This window comes from Anabrus simplex, chromosome 1 (genome assembly GCF_040414725.1).
Source record: "Anabrus simplex isolate iqAnaSimp1 chromosome 1, ASM4041472v1, whole genome shotgun sequence".
In the NCBI taxonomy this organism is placed as follows: Eukaryota; Metazoa; Arthropoda; class Insecta; order Orthoptera; family Tettigoniidae; genus Anabrus; species Anabrus simplex.
In genome coordinates this window covers 93,681,815-93,699,920 of record NC_090265.1, presented here as the reverse complement: position 1 = coordinate 93,699,920, position 18,106 = coordinate 93,681,815, and the positions used below count along the sequence as shown (strand labels likewise).

Here is an 18,106-nt window from a genome sequence, read left to right as displayed (position 1 = left end):
CCTTGGGTCCACGCAGCAGATCTAGACGTATATCCAGTCGTGGAACCAACCACGGAGGTACCTCGCTAAGAGTTCTTTCAAGACAACCACCGATATCAATATTCAAATCATGACCCAACCGGCCGTGTGGAAGACGTGAAGATTGTGGGTGTCAGACCTGATGATACCCTTAACAGGACCAAATGGTGAATGGCATGCAAAGTAGTGGACCCTGAAGTATCATGGGAAAAGCACTAGGAAGAATAATTAATATGGCTTTGTGACTTTATTTTTACAATTTGCGTTACATCGCACCTATACAGATAAATCTTATGGCGACAAAGAGTTAGGAAAGGGCTAGATAGGAGCCTTTTAATGTGTATCTGTATTGATTGATTGATTGATTGATTGATTGATTGATTGATTGATTGATTGATTGATTGATTGATTGATTGAAATTATTTTTCTTTCTCTTATATATGATCTTTCTTTTAAAGGAATGGCTTTAAGGTACAGCCCCAGCATTTGGCTGGTGAGAAAATGGGAAACCACAGAAAACCATCTTCAGAGCTGCCGACAGCGGGTTTCAAACCCACGATCTCCCAAATGCAAGCTCATAGCTGCATGACTCTAACCACACGGCCAACTTACTCGGTGCATTCCTTTAAAAGAAAGATCATATATAAGAGAAAGAAAAATAATTTCAATCAATCAATCAATCAATCAATCAATCAATCAATCAATCAATCAATCAATCAATCAATCAATCAATCAATACAGATACACATTAAAAGGCTCTCACCCAGGTGGCAGATTCCCTATCAGCTGATTACCTAGTCTTTTATTAAATGATATAAAAGAGGATGAAATTTTATCGATCATCTCCCTTGGTAAATTATTCCAATCCCTAATTCCTCTTCCTATAAACGAAAATTTGCCCCAATTTGTCCTCTTGAATTCAAACTTTATATTCATGTTATGATCTTTCCTACTTTTAAAAACTCCACTCTAGCTTATTTGTCTACTAATGCCATTCCATGCCATCTCTCTGCTGACAGCATAGAAGACACCAAAATAATATTTTTTAATATATTCTATGCAAATTTTGGTCATTGGTATAATCAGTGATGAGAAGAGTACAAGGTGAAAGGTAACTGGGCTGAATTACAGCTACCTGAGAAATATTTTACTCAATTCAAATTTATTTTTCAACAAGTAATTTGTAAGATTACAATTACAAGTAACTTCACAGTATGGCTAACAAGAGAGTTGAAAACTATAGGTTTTGAGGCTAGCTGTGGATGGCCAAAGCATGTTTTCAAACAAAGTAATTTCAGTTTTCTTAGGAAAACTAGCATTGCACAATGGCTCCCAGGTAATTATGAAGAAAAGATTGTGAATTTCCACAGATATGATATCAGTTGCACCAGAAAAATTCTTATTTACTCTTACAAATTGGTAATCTAGATCAGAAGTCAGCATATTTTAAAGATTATGATGCAATGAGTTATTTTGTAACTTTATAGTTTATTGTAAAGTAGTATTAACAATTTTCAATAGAAATATTTAGCAAAGTTATATAAAAACAAAATCTTTTTCTCAGAATTTCCCTGCCCAAAATTAGGACATGAGGATTATTGTGTAAATGTGGTATATGTGTGTCTAAGAAAAATTATTTGTGATAATGGTGTGGGAAGCATTAGATTTGCAGAGCTTACAAAGGAGAGCACCAACTGAAAATTTAGGGATTCACTGCTCTAGGGACACCAATACTATATATTATTTCAGAAAGTAAATAAAAATAATATACTTCATTTTAAATGATTAAAATTACAAGTTATAAGTATTTATGTTCTTTGCAGACAGTAAAAATTTATTTTACAACTTTAAAATTTCCAGTTTTTAAACAACAAGATCACCATATCATTTCTATACAGTATTATAACAGCTCTTAGATAAAGTATTAAAACTTGTTCTGCATTGTACCAGCATACTTGATGTATGTATATTATGGTCAATAAAGATCAAAATATATTAGCAACATAATTTTCTGATACCAATCTCTCACCTGATCTTCAATGTTTCTTGTAATCCCTCAATGTTCCTTCACTTGTTAATTTAGTAGCAATGAGCAAGTGATGTAGACCAACCCCGGATCCTTTTATCCTGTCATGACAGAAAAAACTGAGTCACTATTAACAGGAAACATTTTTTGTGAATAATCATGTCATTTTAAACTAGGAAGGAACCAAACCAATAAACCAGTGATATCAAAAACCTCAGTAAGAATCTGCTCATATTAGCTGTTTTCAATAGGGCAAATTTTGGTGTTACATAAAAATGATACATCATAACATCTGTTTTCATTGCAATATCTATCTTCATAACATTGTCCATTTCTTCATCAATAGCACTTCACCTTTCCCATAGGGCTAAGTATCTGGCTCCATGACTAAATGGCTAGCAACCTGGCCTTTGTTTCAAAGCGTCCTGGGTTGGGGATGTTAACTTTCATTATTTAATTCTTATGGCTCAGGGACTGGATATTTGTGATGTATTCAGCATTGGATTTATCTTAGATGGTGTTCCATCTTCACAGATGCGCAGCTCGCCTATATGGCGACAATATAATGGTCCGTTATTGGACATTATAAATTTTCCAGCTAACTCATTCTTGGCTGCCTGCGTTTCGCCCTCATGTGCTAAGTTAGGCTCGTCAGTTGGGACTTAGCACACCACCCAAGACGCAAGGCTAGTGCATACCGTGGAGGTTAGATAGATAAGCAAGTTATTTCATTCCTCTCCTCAAGCGAGGAGGGGCGGGCCATCAGCTCAACGTAGGAGCTCTTAGGCTGTAGAGCAGGAAAAATAGAAGAGGTAGAAGCTTAAAACGTTAGGTGTGTGTCGTACACACCGGAATAAGAAAAAGTTATGGAATCTGGCGTAAGGGCACCATCACAACAAGCCGGGACCCAGGGCGAAACCCCCCAAAGAACCCCGCGCAGGCAAACCCCCGCAAACACAAGAGGGAAAGGAGGGGAGAATTTTATTAAGAGTAACGTATCTCGGGCACGCATTACAGAAAGAGATTGTTACAGTGAATATGTACAAGAGTATTTACATGGAGTGTGGAGAGATTGTTACAGTGAATATGTACAAGAGTATTTACATTGTGTGTGGAGGGACGGGGAGGGTGGTGGGGGGGAAGGGATAGGGAGAAGGATACGGGTAGGATTGGAGAAGGAGATAATAGAGGTTGGTGGTGATGTTAGTGATGGAAGTGGCAAGGAGACGGAGAAGTTCCAGGATAGAGACAGGCGGGAGGCTGGAAGGAGGCGGTGGTTGGGTGGGTGGCGGTGGAGGGAGTGAGCGAGAAAGGGTGGGGTGAGGAGGAGAGCGGACGGTGCGGGGAGGGGAACGAGAAGGCTCCACACGATAGGTTCGCCGGTGAAGATGAACGCCATCAGTAAGCAGGCGGTGGACGTCTTCATGGGTGGGCAGCTGGAGGCGAACCATATACGTCGGGCCTTGAGCGTTGAGGATGCGGAAGATGCGCCGTACCGGAACTCCTGCCCAGTGAAGATCATGCAAGAGGTCGTGTTCGGCAATAGCAGGGTCAACGCCACGAAGAACACAGCTGAAAGACGTTGGTGGTGGAGCAGGTGCGGGATCATCAGACGCAGTTGCAGAGGCCAGCTGTGCAGTGGTGGCAGTATCCATAAGCTCCAGAGGGGGCAGGGAGGGACTGGGAACGGGCGTAGAGAGGGAGGAGGGTGGGGTAGACATGATGGGGGAGGGATGACTGAAGGTAAGAGTGGCAGTGGAAGAAGACGGGGAGACGTGCATTACTATTCGCTACGTCTCTATGGTTTCTTTTGTGCGATTTTATCACACTTGCTACCGACGTACTCCGAAGGACAACTGAACACTCTCTTCTAATTTCCTCCTTTTTCGTTATGTCTAGAGTTAACATTGCAGCGTAAGAAGAGCTGCATGCCAATTCTGTTTATTTTACGTTATAGTAGTGCAATGTAAGCAATGCTGCAGGACTTTCACAATTTTCTGTTTCAATTGTACCCTTCTGCGCTGGGACATTCTACATATTATTTTACGTATGTGCATAACATACCCGCTAGATTTTGTTAATCTCACTCTCCCTTTCTCATTCGCAAGGCCCAAGAGCCGCTAGTTCGGCTGATGGCCCGCCCGCCGCACTCGCGGCGGGAATGAAATAACTTACGTTTCCTTTCCTTTCCTCCACGGTATGCACTAGCCTTGCGTCTTGGGTGGTGTGCTAAGTCCCAACTGACGAGCCTAACTTAGCACATGAGGGTGAAACGCAGGCAGCCAAGAATGAGTTAGCTGGAAAATTTATAATGTCCAATAACGGACCATTATATTGGTAGGCCTATTATAAATTTACTCATTCAGGACAAATATTTTAGGTTCCCTATGGGAATCAATATCTACATCATTTGATGGCCAGGCAGGCATCTATTTTTTTTCAAATGAGACATAGCTCTCATAGTGCATTGGCACTGCTGGTGGCTTCATATAGCCTATGCAGTGGCCTCCACGGTATGCACTAGCCTTGCGTCTTGGGTGGTGTGCTAAGTCCCAACTGACGAGCCTAACTTAGCACATGAGGGCGAAACGCAGGCAGCCAAGAATGAGTTAGCTGGAAAATTTATAATGTCCAATAACGGACCATTATATTGGTAGGCCTATTATAAATTTACTCATTCAGGACAAATATTTTAGGTTCCCTATGGGAATCAATATCTACATCATTTGATGGCCAGGCAGGCATCTATTTTTTTTTAAATGAGACATAGCTCTCATAGTGCATTGGCACTGCTGGTGGCTTCAAATAGCCTATGCAGTGGCCTCCACGGTATGCACTAGCCTTGCGTCTTGGGTGGTGTGCTAAGTCCCAACTGACGAGCCTAACTTAGCACATGAGGGCGAAACGCAGGCAGCCAAGAATGAGTTAGCTGGAAAATTTATAATGTCCAATAACGGACCATTATATTGGTATTATAAAATTACTCATTCAGGACAAATATTTTAGGTTCCCTATGGGAATCAATATCTACATCATATATGGCGACAATGCGAAATACCAGCACCAGGCCTCTCCGGAGGCCACACGCCATTATTATAGGGCTAAGTCAAACTATTTCTAGGCCACTGATCTAATGAAGGAATATTTTGGCTGATGTGGACATCATACACAGAATCAGTCACTAGATTAAGACAGTCATATATTAAGGGTGATTCACATAAAAAGGGTGCTTTTTAATCCTGTTTCATTTCTGTTTGGTGATGGCTAGAAAGAGAGGCCCTGTGGTGTAGGGGCAGCATGTTTGCCTCTCACCCAGAGGCCCCAGGTTTGATTCCTGGCCAGGTCAAGGATTTTTACCTGTATCTGAGGGCTGGTTCGAGGTCCACTCAGCCTACGTGATTAGAATTGAAGAGCTATCTGACGGTGAGATAGTGGCCACAGGCTAGAAAGCCAAAAATAACGGCTGATAGGATTCTTTAAAGGTATGGTCAAATGTTCCACCTTTACAATACTAAAAGTTTTGTTATTTAATTATTTAAATAACATTTTTAAAAATATAATGGAACATGTTTCATCTATCTTGTAGACATCATCAGTTGAAAAGTTTTTAAGATCAAGCACAAAGGACAAGGACAAAAATCAACACATTAAAATAATTCGGATTGCCGAATGCGTCAGTTAAAATAGTGAAGAATGTGCTGGAATGTTCTGAGCATAACACTTGAATACTGTTAAAAGTGGAATTAAAAAATTGTACACGAGATGATTCAGTAAAATTGGCATTAAAGTTCTTCTTGACTTGATGGTGCTGTGTTGACATACAGTATTCCGATGTGTCAGTAAAAACTTGATAAGGAGCACAATGTTTAGTTTCAGTAGAATAAAGACGATCGATGAACATGTGATGAACATGAGTGAGGATTCCAGTAAAAAGATATTGAGATAGTCTTATTGGCGTGATGATGTTGACAATTCTTGTTAAAAAATTAGGCGGAATATCTGATCGTAATATCGTATGTAGAATGTGCAGTGGAGGGCAGTTCTCGCCTACCCAAGAACGACTAGCTCGGTGTCATTCTAGTCGTTTTTTGTCCTTGTCCTTTGTGCTTGATCTTAAAAACTTTTTGGCTGATGATGTCTACAAGATAGATGAAACATGTTCCATTATATTTAAAAAAATGTTATTTAAATAATTAAATAACAAAACTTTTAGTATTGTAAAGGTGGAACATTTGACCATACCTTTAAAGTATACGTACGACAATACGGGCTTTATAATGAAATTCATTTTATGCAATGATAGGATTCGTTGTGCTGACCACACGGCACCTCGTAATCTGCAGGCTTTTGGGCTGAGCAGTGGTTGCTTGGTAGATAACACAGACATTCATGAATTTGTATTTTTGTTGCCAAGTCCATATCAATGCTGAGCCATGAGAAAATGGGTTAACACAATTTAATGAAATTCGGTATATAGAATCAGGGAATAAGCAACTACAGTCTAAGTTATAAGCAATTTTATTCGCCCTGTATGAAATTGTAGTTTAGGGAAGGCGCCTAAAATTTAATTTTTTAATACCTATGTTATTGCTCCTATCGAAAAGTACTACAGAACAAAAGTTATACAGGTAGTGCGGCCAGTATCCAGTAATCGGGAGATAGTGGGTTCAAGCCCCACTGTCGGCAGCCCTGAAGATGGTTTTCCGTGGTTTCCCATTTTCATACCAGGCAAATGCCGGGGCTGTACCTTAATGAAGGCCACGGCTGCTTCCTTCCAATTCCTTTCCTCTCCCATCGTCGCCATAAGACATATCTCTGTCGGTACGTCGTAAAGCAAATAGCAAAAAAAAAAAAGTTATAGAGAATACAATTTCCGACCATTTATGTTTTATTCAATTTTACCGTACCGACTATGATGAAAGTGGTATTTCAGAGTCGGAAGAAAACTAAATGTGAAGGCCAACAATATCAAAAGTGCATAACATTGATCAACAATAACATTACATTGACCATTGTTTGTGGTGATGTTCTTTGTCTCTTATACCAAACCCAAACCCCATGACACTACAGCCCTTGAAGGGCCTTGGCCTACCAAGCGACCGCTGCTCAGCCCGAAGGCCTGCAAATTACGAGGTGTTGTGTGGTCAGCACGATGAATCCTCTTGGCCGTTATTCTTGGCTTTCTAGACCGGGACCGCTATCTCACCGTCAGATAGCTCCTCAATTCTAATCACGTAGGCTGAGTGGACCTCGAACTAGCCCTCAGGTACAGGTAAATATCCCTGACCTGGCCGGAAATCGAACCTGGGGCCTCCGGGTAAGAGGCAGGCACGCTACCCCTATACCACGGAGCCAGCACTCTTTGTCTCTTATGCTGTCACTCAACTCCGATAGATGGGATTACTGATGCGTGCCGAGTACAACAAGCTGACTGAATATTGGTGGGAAATAGCTGAGGAGTTAGAAAACTTTCTTCTTTAGCATGTCACTCCTCTGGTTCATATATTTTCTGATACCGTACTGCTGGTAAGTAACTCACTGGTTCATCATAGTATTCCAGCTATTCGATCCCTACTCTGACGCGCTGTTTTGAATGAGCAGTGGCAGAGGCTTACTTAGTAGTAGTAGTAGAAGTACTCATGGTAGTAGTAGTACTCATGGTAGTAGTAGTAGTATGACCTGGTCTAGAATTACAATTTAGGCATTTTCTAAATTATAGCACTACAATTCACTAAATAAGTCAAAAATCAACCCTGAAAAGAGTTGTTTCTTAAAAAGAGCTTCTTCCTCTTCTCTTTTATGAAATTTACATTCATTTTATTCAAAATTAGCAGTGAAGAGGGGGTTTCTCCTCTGGCTTGGAGAAAAAAATTGCCTCCAAATCAGATAGATTTTTCTGCCTCCGGTGTAGTGAATTGAGATTTTACTGACTCATCGGGTACTCCTAGGAAACAGATTAGTAAAAGGGCATGATTTTTGCCCTGGGACTCTCCACTATTTGACCCCCACCTCCTCCCCCTCCCAAAAAAAGACTAAGAGTGTTCACGGATCACGGCTGTCTGCAGAATGGTCATTCCAGCCCTGGAACTTTAGGCTGTTAGATCGGCAGTGTAGTACTGTTCGTTAAAAGTGAGAAAATATGTGGTTTTTCATTTGATCAAGTATTTCATGTGAAATCATTGCTTTTACTCGCTTCATTCCTACTGACATCATTATAATGACCTATGTTCATTTCAGTTGCGAAAACCACTAAGACAGTCTTTCTGAGGATATAAAACAATAGGTGGAGAGTGAGTATCTGCCATTATAATGCAGTTCCCAACCTGATTGTGACTCATGATAGGCAAGCAGGCCTACCAGTACAATGAATATTCCCTAACGCAGTCTCCATATGAGAAAAAATGTTTGGTAATTTCTTCGTTGCGTTTCTAGGGTAACATTAATAGGTATGCAATTTAATACAGTCTTGCTCACAACGTGTACTCTACCTAACCTACAATTCTGTATACAATGTAGAATTCCATAGCAAAGTACGGATACATCAGCTAGTTATAAAATAAAGATGTTGAGACATAACATATAAAACACATGCTAAAATAACTTTAAACAATTAAAAATGTTTGTCTAAAAAAAAAACAGAAACTCCTACAAAAAGGACACAAAATTCTTTTTTTTTGGACAAGTATTTTAAATTGTTTAAAGTGATTTTAGCATGTGCTGTATATGTTATGTCTCAACATCTTTATTTTATAACAATTACCGTATTCCACCATGTCATTACTTTTAAGAAATCAGAGATGAATTTTTATAAGTTATAATGTCCTCTGACCAATGCTTGTTTTAAGATTAATTACGGCTGATGATGCCCAATAAAAGAAGGGAGAAACATGTCCTTTTAAATTTAGTAATTTCTATGTTTATTTAACCACATAACCATGGAATTAATTGTATTGAATAGGTGGGGTAATAAAAATACTCCTTTTGTGAACTTAATGAGATAGCTGTTTTTAATACGGAACAAGGATGTGAGTTATGGTTTGTAACATACCACTTAGTCGAGCAGCTTGTCTTCTTTCTCCCAATTCTTCCCAACCCAAACTTTGCAATGTTTTTGTAACGCTACTCCTTTGTTGGAAATCACCCACAACAAATCGAGCTGCTTTCTTTGGATTTTTTCCAGTTCTTGAATCAGGTAATCCTGGTGAGGGTCCCATAAACTGAAACCATACTCTAGTTGGGGTATTACCAGAGACTTATATTCCCTCTCCTTTACATCCTTACTACAACCCCTAAACACCCTCATAACCATGTGCAGAGATCTGTACCCTTCATTTACAATCCCATTTATGTGATTACCCCAATGAAGATCTTTCCTTACATTAACACCTAGATACTTACAATGATCACCTAAAGGAACATTCACCCCATTAATGCAGTAATTAAAACTGAGAGGACTTTTCCTATTTGTGAAACTCACAACCTGACTTTTAACCCCGTTTATCATCATACCATTGGCTGCTGTCTATCTCGCAACATTATCGAGGTCATGTTACAGTTGCTCACAATCTTGTAACTTATTTATTACTCTATATAGAATAACATCATCCACAAAAATCCTTACCTCTGATTCCACTTCTTTACTCATATCATTTATATAAATATATAAATATAAGAAAACATAAAGGTCCAATAATAGTGCCGTGAGGAATTCCTCTTTTAAATATTACAGGGTCAGATAAAGCTTTGCCTACTCTTTTTCTCTGAGATCTATTTTCTAGAAATACAGCAACCCATTCCAGTTATTCTTTTGTCTAGCCCAATTGCACTCATTTTTGCCAGTAGTCCCCCCCATGATCCACCCTATCAAATGCTTTAGACAGGTCAATCGTGATACAGTCCATCTGACCTCCTGAATCCAAGATATCTGCTATATCTTGCTGGAATCCTACAAGTTGAGCTTCAGTCAAATAACCTTTCCTAAAACCTCCTACACAGTATTCCCCTGATAACAATCTTCACTCCCTTAAACTTCACCCATGCTGCATTTACCAGATCCCACACATCCCCAACTATGTTGGTACTTATATCAGCTTGTCTTACATTGTTGGTACCAACGTGAAACACTACCACCTTCTCCTCCTCCTTCTCTTCTACTTTCCTCAACATCTGCCTCAAACTAATTCCTGAATAACACTCTACCCTGGTTCCCTTTCCTCCGCACACTTTCCCCACATGTCTAACAATGGAATCCCCCATGACCAGAGCCTCAACCCTACCCACCTCATTTGATCTCCTCCCCTCCTGGTCAGCCCTATCTTTCCTGTTAGCTGCAGAAGCTACTTCCTCCTCCCTTTTCTCCCTCCCATGACCCTGTTCCACTTGTCTTTTCCTATCCTCTACTCTACATTTCCCTTTCCTACCTCTTCCCTTCCTCATACTTCCACACATCTCAGTAACAGTTCCCTGTTCCTCATCTTCCCTCGGTTGTTCTACCTGCAGTGACTTGTACCGATTTCTCACAGACACCTGTCCTGAATTCTGATCCTGATTGGAGCCCTTACCCTGCAATCTCCTTCCCCTTAAAACATTAGACCACCTGTCTTCTACAATCCCCCCCTCCCCCCTTTTGTTCCCATCCCTCTTTTACACTTACTGTAACCTGTACATTGTTTGAGTGAGGCCTACCTTCCTTCCTGACTTCTGTGAGAATTCTAATTACCTTCCTCAAACTCTCCAACTCCTTCTTCATACCCCTCAATGCCTCACCACACCCACAGTTCCTACACTTGCACTCCTTAGTCATTCTTTACGGAAAAAATGAAAAGAAAAGAAAGGAAAAATAAAATAACTTGGTATGTGCAAAAAAAAGTGAACGGAAAGAAATATTGTCTAGGATAATACTCGAAGATCACACAGCAATAAGGTAATTAATATACTACTATACAACAATACTACTTAGTCGTACTCTATCCTACAACACCCTAACGGGACAAAAACTGCTGTAAATTGTTGAATACCAAAGGGAATATACAAGAATTACACAATTCAAAACTGCAGTTAAGCCTATCCTAATTACAAGAACAGAATTCTAATAACAGAGATTCCATGGATACCTCCACTATACTGCACAAATATTTTACAATAATAAAATAAGCACGCTAATTTCTAATAAGATATTACTCGTATACTACTATACAGTACACTGCAATAATTTTAAACTGCGTTCAGACGTATCTTAATTACAATACCGGTACCGTATGTCACTACTAAGCACAAAGAGAAATGAAAATTGTAAGTTTGAAATTTGCAAGAACTACTGTAAGTTACTCAAAGATTAGCAACAAAGCTAAATGCTTAGACAGATTATAATTAGTACTATGCTCTAATACAGACATCATAAAGTAGTTGCTCTAGGGAGCAAAGTGACTTGCTCCGTTCGGGACGGGTGCTGGTCAGGAGACAAGAGAGCAGCGGACAGGCGGGTTGCATACCGTGACCATACAGTACTGTACAGTACTTGCCGCTTGGAAATGTTACCATATGAACAACAGCTTTTATAATAACAATAATAATAATAATAATTTGCAGCATGAATCATATGAGACGAACAGGACACAGATTACGGAGTATAGCAGGACAAGAAAATTATTCATTGATAAAGGAAATATACAGCAGTGTGCAATATTTCCTGAAGAAATACATTTTCACGATTAACAGAAGCTTTGGGACACGTACATTTACCAAAAGAAAATACAATTTATGTGATTTGTACATATTCTTTGCACTCTCATTAACATACATTTCAATATTTGTATGTCGTATGGCTTTTAGTGCCGGGAGTGTCCGAGGATATGTTCGGCTCGCCAGGTGCAGGTCTTTCGATTTGACTCCCTTAGGCAACCTGCACGTCATGATGAGGATTAAATGATGAAGACGACACGTACACCCAGCCCCCATGCCAGAGAAATTAACCAATGATGGTTAAAATTCCCGACCCTGCCGGGAATCGAACCCGGGACCCCTGTAACCAAAGGCCAGCACGCTAACCATTTAGCCACGGAATATTTGTATGGCATTTATGACCGTGACAACAAATTAAACACACGAACTGAAACATATCAGTGGTGTACTCCTCCTTCACGGGACCTTTGGGCTCGTTTAGATAGTAGAGTGTCAATTTTTGACACTATCGTTTGCGTACTGGCAAGTCGCGAAACACATTTCAAGTTTTCTTTGGTGAGCCTACTTCTGTGCCTAGATTTACAAATCTTCATTAATGAAAACATATGTTCACATAAATAAGTTGATCGGAATATACTCACGATTAAATGTGTACATTCTATGAAATCTCTCCTGTGGAAAACGAACATAAAATTCAGTCAAACTCTTTGTGTTTGCAAACCTATCTTTCATTTGATTATCGCACTGTAAGTCAATCAGTTCTAGCTGCAGTTCTGGTCTAACAGTTTGCACATCCATTGAGAAGGGAATACTGAACACATGCAGATCCTTTTCTAATGCCTGAATATCGTGAAATCTACTCTCATAGTGATGTTGAAACCTCTTTATATTCTTCTAATGTTTTTTTAAAAATGTGATTCCATATTTTATTACATATTACACATTTTGCTGTGTCATTTTCTTGAACTATTAAATACTCTCCTTCCCAAGAAGGTTTGAAACTTGTTGGCATCGATGGACTACACTTTGCTGAAATCTCTTCCATAGTAAATGCAACATTAACCGACTAGAGTTGAACGTTGTGTGGTGTAAGGATAAATACGGAAACACACTAGTGTCACCTCTCATGAGTTCACGCGTATCATGTCGCAATCTAACCTGTCCAGAAAGATGTGCTATACCTTTGCGCCACTGACATGCAGTATGTACTACGTCATGCACTTCCCCTACTTCTTCCCCTACTTGCTCGCTAAGCTGCTCTCTTTCCTCAAGAGCGGGGAGCAAACTGGCTACGAAGGCATTTTGCTCTCGAATGACGATGCCTGCTCTAATAGATACTAACGAAAGACACACACACAAAGATCCACATGAATATAGCAGGCAAGATATGGTACTATCTAAATATACCATATCTACACTACAATTCTCAACTGAAATGTGGTTATATGATTTTTACCACTGGTGGATTACTATTATTTTCCCTACTACGCGGGATGGAGAATAAAAGTGCCCTTAAATGCTGAAAAATAAGAGGTTGTCTACAATAATTTCTATCCAACCTACACCAGGGGCTTGAACTGCAATATTATTGGGATATAGTCCGACTCGTTGGCTGAACGGTCAGCATACTGGCCTTCGGTTCAGAGGGTCCCGGGTTCGATTCCCGGCCGGGTCGGAGATTTTAACCTTAATTGGTTAATTCCAATGGCAAGGGGGCTGGGTGTATGTGTTGTCTTCATCCATCATTTCATACTCATCACGATGCGCAGGTCGCGTACGGGCGTCAAACAGAAAGACCTGCACCTGGGGAGCCTAACCAGTCCTGGGATATCCCGGCACTAAAAGCCATACGACATTACATTTCATTGGGATATAGGAATTTGATTATTAACTTTTAGGCAAAGAATTTCAAGGATAATATAATATACCACCTATTCAATACTTTCCACTTTTAATGTGGTTTGAATCTACATGAATATATGTAGATTTATCAGGTCAGGTACATGTTTCACCCATTATTTGGGCATCTTCAGACTGTAGACAACCTTTAGGTCAAGGTTTGGGACCTTTTTAACCATATATAGTATAGTATACAAATGTTAATAATTTCTTAAGACTAACATGCCAGGATAACAATTTAAAAAATGTGAACAAAACATAACTGTGGGTAACAAATTAATGGTGTTTTAACACAATTAAAACTTGTCAGTCCTATTCTATCTAACTTAACATATGTCTAAAACCAATATGGATCTTCTTCCTCTATCATAAGTTTTGGGTAAAGAGGATATTACAAACCGGGGTTCATTATTGACCCTCCTATCATGTTCTTGACAAACCGTAACTAATGTCAGAATGTGTTGTCAACCACAAGTGGAGATTTAGAACTGATTGTTAGTTGTAGGCTGGTCAAGATTGTTGTGAATGAAAAATATAAAATTTGAATTAACAGTGTTTTTTACACAGTTAAAACTTGGCAGTCTTGTTCTATTTAACTTAAAAAATATGATCAAAATTAAAATGGATCTTCTTCCTCTAACATAAGTCTTGAGAAAAGAGGATTTTGATACTGGGGCTTATTTGATCCACATATTTCATTTTCAGTTCTTGATGTAACTAATGTTGAAATGTGTTGTCAAACACTAATGGAGATTTAAAACTGATTGTTATATATAGACTGGTCAAGAACGTTGTTTTGAATGAAAATGTAAGTATCTTGACTTTGGGTCTTATGTAACGACCAGGAATTGTAAGGAGTACAATATTAGGCTGTTTCTTAGTTTTAGGCTGCTGCTTATTTGAGAAGGAGCATCCTAGATACTTGATACAGTCTTGTATGAATATCATTTCCGTTGATGTGTTGCTTGGTCTTTGGGAGGGATCTTAAGATTATCTGTAATGAAGTGAAAAAAGTAATTTTAATTAACAATTTAGAGCACGCGTTGTGACAAAATGTATTAAACTAACACCTCATAACTGTAAAATGACTTACTTGTTGAATTCATACTAGGTGGACCTGTCTGTTCCGGCAGCGCCCATCTTATTAACATTTCTACTCCTGGTGTTGTATTGGTGCAGTAATGGAGGGGCGGGGCATGGAGGGAGAGTAGGGGTAGACTGGTCTATGGGCGTATGTGCTACTGCTGGAGGGGAGTTTCTAGAAGCGATATGGGCGGGCTTAGCATTTGGCATGGTGGACGAAGCATTTGAGTATGGAGACTTAAATAATTGAGGGATTTTGTTTTGATTTGAATTCACGATATTAATTAATCTAGGTGTCGATTCGTACAAAGGATTTTAAATTTCATTGACATTGTTAAGATTTTGATTTTTATTATTGGTCTGGTCCAAAACGATGTGTAGATTTTCCGGTTCGTTCATTAATTTCCCTTTACCTATGCTTCTGATGATGGTAAGATCTTTCTCTATGGATGTAAAGTGATGGCCCGTTTCTTTCATATGTTGGCTCATTGATGAGTACTTGTTGTGTTTTTGAGCGTTATAATGTTCCAAATATCACGTGTGAAAGCTCCGCCCAGTTTGACCAATATAAAAAAAATCACATTGTGTACATGTTAGTTTATATAAGCCAGACCTTGAATAATGGTTGCTATTGTAATTGACCTTGTGGTTCAAAAATATGTTCTGATTGGTGTTGACTGTCCTGAAGGCTATGTTAATATTGTGCTTCTTTAAAGTATTTGCAATCTGATGGACAGCTGGGTTATTATGTAAATGTGGCAAAACTAGTTTTTTTTGGTTTGTCTGGGATGAAATTAGTGGACAATTTAATTTTGATTTTATTAATTAAATGGTTTACCACATCAATTTTAAACCTGTTGAGTTGAGCCAGATTCCTTATGTATTTCAGTTCAATTTTTAAACTGATGGGAGAAAGAGGAATTTTTAAGGCTCTATAAATTAAATTATAGAAAGAGGCTTTTTTTTGGGACTTGGGGTGTAGGGATGAATTCACAATAGCTAAGGGAGAGTGTGTAGGTTTCCTGTATATTTGAAAATCTAAGGTGTTATGTCCGCATGTAACTCTTACGAGGGCCATCCGGAAAGTAGTACCCGTTAGCGCCGCATGAAGCGCTGACGACTCGGGTAGCCGCTGGGCAAGGTCAGACCGCGTCAGTGACTTGTCTGCCTGCTCTGTGCGAGGCTGCGTGATGCTAGCATTGCCTGTGTTGTGTCTGTGGTTGTTTAAAATGTTTAAACAAATTGAGAACCCTACCAGTTGTGAAGTGAGGGCCGCGATTAAATTTCTTAATGTACGAAACATTCGACCTTGTGATATTCATCGCCAATTAACGGAGGTGTATGGAGACAATGTGATGGACGAGTCGTCTATTCGGCGCTGGTGTCGCAACTTCAACCTGGGGAGGGGGAATACACACGACAAGGAGCGTTCAGGGAGACCATTTGTCATTACAGACCAACTGCTGAGCGTAGTAGACAAATGCGTGAGGAATGATCAGTGCGTCACAATTGATGAACTCTGTGAACATTTTCCTAATGTGTCTCGAACAATTGTTCATGAAATTGTCAAAGACCATCTGCATTATTCAAAAATCTGTGCAAGGTGGGTCCCTCGCATGCTTACAAAGGAGCATAAAACCAAGCGTATGGCTGCAGCACTGACGTTTCTGGGACATTATTCCAATGAAGGAGACTCTTTCCTGACTCGCATCATTACTGGGGATGAAACATGGATTTGTTATGCATCACCTGAGAGTAAACGACAGTCAATGGAGTGGCATCATGCTCATTCACCAACCAAACCAAAAAAAATTCATGACAGTTCTGTCTACCAGGAAACTCACGGCAACCGTTTTCTGGGATTGCCGAGGTGTACTGCTCATTAATTTTATGGCCTGTGGAGACACAATTAATGCTAATGCGTACTGTGAAACATGAAATAAAATACGGCGGGCAATACAAAATTGACAGTGAGGTCTATTGTCTACAGGCGTCATTTTCCTTCATGACAATGATAGGCCTCATGCAGCTGCGATAACACAACAACTTTTGCAGCAATTCAAGTGGGAAACCTTCGACCATCCCCCGTATAGCCCAGACTTGGCCCCTTTGGATTTTTATCTCTTTACGAAGCTTAAAGACTTTCTGGCGGGAAAAAGATTTGACAGCGATGAAGAACTTAAACGAGGCATGACTACGTATCTCAATACCTATGCTGGTGGCAGAGGACTATGACGCTGGAATACAAAAACTCGTCCCACGTTATGACAGATGTCTAAATTTGCTTGGAGATTATGTGGAGAAGTAGTGTAAAGTATGCTCTTTCCAATAAAAATGTGTATATTAGTTAATATTTACTCCTGTGTCTTTATTGCGCAAACGGGTACCACTTTCCGGATGGCCTTCGTAAATCCAAAAAGTTTAAGGAATTCTTGACCACGTCCTCTTTAGTATACTTAACATTGGGATCAATTTTGTTTAGGGACTCCAAAATCTCATCACTATTAGTGACATCTTTGTCGAAAATTATGGAAGTATCGTCTACAAATCTGAGCCATAAACATACGCCTTTTATTTGTGTTGTAATTTTTGTGTGTTTATTGTATCCATATAAATGTCTGCTAGGATGCCAGAAAGGGGGTCACCCATCGCTAATTATAGGAATAAACAAGTTAGTCTAGAATAAGTTATATCACTGTAAACATCTTTTAATAATGGGTAAATATATATTATTAAATGTACTGTATATAATGTTCCATTCACAAGGCATTGCCTTTTCTACTAATGGTTATTTTAGAAAATTTTATAATAATTAATTAATGTACTGTAATTAAGTTTAATAATAATAATAATAATAATAATAATAATAATAATAATAATAATAATAATAATAATAATAATAATAATAATAATATTAATAATAATAATAATAATAATAATAATAATAATAATAATAATAATAATTCTCAAATACCGATATAGTGCACTCCCAATAATTCATGGTAATTAATACACGCACTTCCGCAAATTATCGAAATCCGCGAATTATCCGCAGTCATTTTTAGGCCTGGTAAAAACAAAACCATAGGTTAAAATAATGAAATGTGTTTTATGAATAAGCAGAACATAATTATAACACTTCACATTGTATTGTAAGACACACTAGAGAAAAATTACAAAATGCCATGTGGATTATGCCAACATTCATATCTAACGTAAAAAATTGGTCATCACTTTTTGTTTCTTAGACGATTGTTCATTTTTCTAATTTTGGATTGTACATTTCTCAAGAAAACAATATCTGAAAATGAAAATTCATCTCTATTTTCTATGTAAGAGGTGTGTCTATAGAGACACTAGCTTGGCTGTGGGAAACTTTCGGAGTTTCCGTTGCATCAC

The 18,106-nt window shown here is 38.9% G+C and overlaps 1 long non-coding RNA gene across 1 annotated transcript in view; it reads right to left on the bottom strand.

The window, feature by feature from the left end:
- LOC136861931 (uncharacterized) overlaps window positions 1-18,106 on the bottom strand; it is a 55,901-nt gene that overhangs the window by 25,346 nt on the left and 12,449 nt on the right. Inside the window, exon 3 of the long non-coding RNA XR_011017627.1 lies at window positions 2,048-2,145. This is a non-coding gene — a long non-coding RNA (uncharacterized lncRNA). The remainder of the gene's footprint in view (window positions 1-2,047; window positions 2,146-18,106) is intronic.